At 43.2% G+C, this 3,527-nt stretch overlaps 1 pseudogene; it reads right to left on the bottom strand.

The window, feature by feature from the left end:
• Positions 1-2,105: 2,105 nt before the first annotated feature.
• On the bottom strand, positions 2,106-2,230 carry LOC114617278 (annotated as a pseudogene).
• Between the last annotated feature and the right edge of the window lie 1,297 nt (positions 2,231-3,527).

Below are 3,527 nucleotides of genomic sequence, written 5' to 3'. Positions count from 1 at the left end.
CAATGTTTCTTCTGTTTCTATTTTGTGGCATAATTTGAGTAATATTAACATTAATTCTTCTTTTTGAAAGTTTGGCAGAATTCTGTGCTAAAATCGTCTGGCCTTGGACTTTTTGGAGGGGGCAGGGAGGCAGACTTTTTAATTACTGCTTCAAATTCACTAGTGGTTATGAGTTTGTTTAAGTTGCTTATCTGATCTTGATTTGACATTGGTAGGTCATTTATAATAAGAAATTTACACATTTCATTTAGGATTTTTAGTTTTTAGGATACAAGTTTTTAAAGTATGTTCCTATGATTCTCTGGATTTCCTCAGTGCCTGTTATGATGTCTCCCCTTTCATCTCTAATTTTGTTATTTTATTAAGTTGGCAAAAAGAGGAAGGGAATCTTTACTTTGCTGTTGCTACTCCTGCTCTTCAGTAGATGAGAGGTAGGGCCAACTCCTCCACTCATGACCTTGGGGCCAGCTCACTGGCAACCCGCTACATCCAAGGTCAGTCAGTTCTACTCTACTGCCCAGGCAAGTGCAAGGACCACTCTCCTGAGTGCTGCAACAGGTGAGGGAGAAGGCCAGCTCTCCCACTCTCATGACCCTGGGCCAGGTCTCCCACCTGCTGCACGTGGTGAGGGGTAGTGGGAAGAGGGTGCCTCTCCCTTGTCATTGCCACTGCACAAGAGATGGTGGCAGGGCTAGCTTTTCTGCACATGTATACCCTTGGGACTGACTCACCTCAACTCCTACAAAGTGCATGGGTAGGGGTTAGTCTCCTGAGTATGACAGCTGGCTAGGGGCAGGGGCAGGGGCAGCTCTCCTGTTCTCATGCCCCCAGGACCAGTTTTTGATAGCCCTAAAACATGTCTCCAGGTGGCAACCCAGACCAAGTACATCTGCCTGGCCTTTGGTGATAACAGACACCTACTGCTGTGGTTCCACAGACCCAGATGTGCCCTCCAGTGGCAGGACAGGACAGGATCCCACCATGGTCCCAGGTGGCATCACTACTCACATCAGGTTGTTCTCACTACTCTTGAGTCTTCAGTCCTGTTTCTTTTTCTTGTGCCCTCATCCTTCTGTTTCTCTTTCTCTTCTATTTCTTTGCTACCTACTTGCAACCTTTAGTGGTGCCTGAGGTCTCTGAGTGTCAGGAGTCATCTCAAGAGTGGTCTTAAGAGTGTTATGACCTGCTTGTACATTATGACAACAGATAGGGAACATCTCAGTCAAGGTCTGCACCCCAAGCCCTTCCTGGCACCTGACTGGTGGTCATCCCTTGTCAGGACCCATGTCACCACCAGTCTAGTGATCACCTAGAGCTTGTGTCTCACCTGGCCCACTCTAGTGGCCCCACGAAAGAGTTGTTGGTCTCTGGTTCACTCGTACCTGGGGACTATGATCTCAGCCAGGGTTCTTTGTTGGGGGTTGGTTTTGTGCACTGTAGATTTAGATGCTGATTTCTGTGCCCAGACATCTGGTTATAGTAAGGACATCAGCTTTGTCATGAATAATGAACCATTTCCTGTATCAATGTTATATAAAAATGCTCCCCAATTATCTCTGATTGGTTACTAAAGAGCTGATTCATCCTATGACTGGGCAGAGTTTGATTTTGGATCACAGCTAGGGGTCTCAGGGAGAGAGAAGAAGAAGGACCATGAGAAGAAGAAGTAGGGATATCACATGGAAAGACCAAGAGGTCCATGAGGTAGAGGGACCAGGAGGAGTTGTGATGAACTGGTCACCAAAGGATTCACCATGAAAACACACATGAAGCAGAACAAGCCAGAGTGAGACTCAGATTGAAGGGAAAGGACCACATGGCTGAGAATTGGATAGTTTAGAGGGTTCAAATAGATGAATATCTGCCCAGCAGATTATTGATATACTTAATATCTGCCCAGCAATAATCTGCCTGCAGATTATTGATATACTTAATAGGTCTTAATAGGTCAATCATCTGGAAGCTAACAGGAACACATAAGGTTTATATCCTTAAATTAAAATTACAGTTTTTCTAATATCTGGGTTCCTCCCCACCCTGGGAGCACTTCCTGGGCCTGAATGGTGCCAAGATGATGGTCCTTTCAGGCTTGCATATTTTCAGTGAATGTTAGGCTGCTAATCATTCAGATGTACACAGGCCCAGACACTGAGTACAGACATAGTCCTCCTGCCACCTACTGATAAACACTTGACACAGCAATCACACCTGCAATGCCTCTAGGCACAGGGTGAGTTGACCTTCTGAAGGCTTACATTTAACCTCTGCTAGACACAGTGTGTATGTGTGTGTGTGTGTGTTGGAACATCACAACCAGCTAATCTGTGCATTTTTGTTTGTTTGAGACAGACCCAGGCAATCCCTGAAATCATTATGTATCAGAGAATAACCTTGAACTTCTGATTTTCCTGCCTCTACCTCCTAAGTATCAGGTTTACAGATATATTCCACCACATTCAGTTTTATGAGATGTTGGCAGAATAGCAACAGAGGAGTGAAAAACATTTGACAGAGAAGGTGGCTTGAGCTCAGATCTGAAGTACCCACATGAAAAGCTAGCCATGGGGCGATGAAGAGATGATTTGATGGTTAGAGGTACCTGCTGCAGAAGACCGGAATTTGCTTTCTAGCACCCACATTAGGCTGCTCACACCTGTCTGTAACTCCAGGTCCAATGAATCAAACACCCTTTTCTAGTTTCTGCATGTTCAAATGCCTATGTATACACATAAACAAAAATAATAAAATGCTTCTAAAATTTCAGGTATGCTTGTACATGTCTCCAACACCAGCACTGTGGAAGCAGAGATAGAAGGATGGGTGTGGAGCCCGCTGGCTACAGCCTAACTACAGGTCCAGTGAGGGACCTCATCTCAAAGGAATAATGTGGACATCCTCATATGGTCTGATGTGTACACACACATACACATACATGTGCATATCACACACACAATGACTAAAGCATGTTGCTCTGCTAATGAGTGGTGTTTGTCTCCTGTCAGTATGTTTAGCTCTGAAGAGGTTCCACCACTCTTGATCAATATTTGCTTTGATTTTTGGGTTTCTGAGATGGCTGATGTGTGAAGTTACTTTATATGACCTTTATTAGCAGTGTCTTGTTCTGACATTCCTCTCAGGAATTAATTCAGAATTCAGTCAGGTTAAGTCAACAAACACCTGGTTCCCTTTCTGTTACTTTCTAATACAACTGATAACCTCCAAATGTCCTTTTCTTTCATCTCTAATCTCACCAACATTGTTATGTATCTTATATGTAAGATTTCATCCTTTTCCTTATGTGTAAGATATCACCCTTTTCTTTATGTGTAAGATATCACCCTTTTCCAGATTCTTGCACCACATAACTACACAAGGGTATCTGATTTGATGAACAAAGTAACCATAACAAATCTAAGAGGTTTTGTTCATGACCACATATCAAGTCAGTATTCAGTTTATGTATTTATTTTGTTAAGCTTGATCTATCTATCTATCTATCTATCTATCTATCTATCTATCTATCTATC

Source organism: Grammomys surdaster, unplaced genomic scaffold (assembly GCF_004785775.1).
Source record: "Grammomys surdaster isolate TR1022 unplaced genomic scaffold, NIH_TR_1.0 135, whole genome shotgun sequence".
Classification (NCBI taxonomy): Eukaryota; Metazoa; Chordata; class Mammalia; order Rodentia; family Muridae; genus Grammomys; species Grammomys surdaster.
The sequence above is the reverse complement of the archived record's forward strand: the minus strand, read 5'-3'. Positions and strand labels throughout refer to the sequence as shown.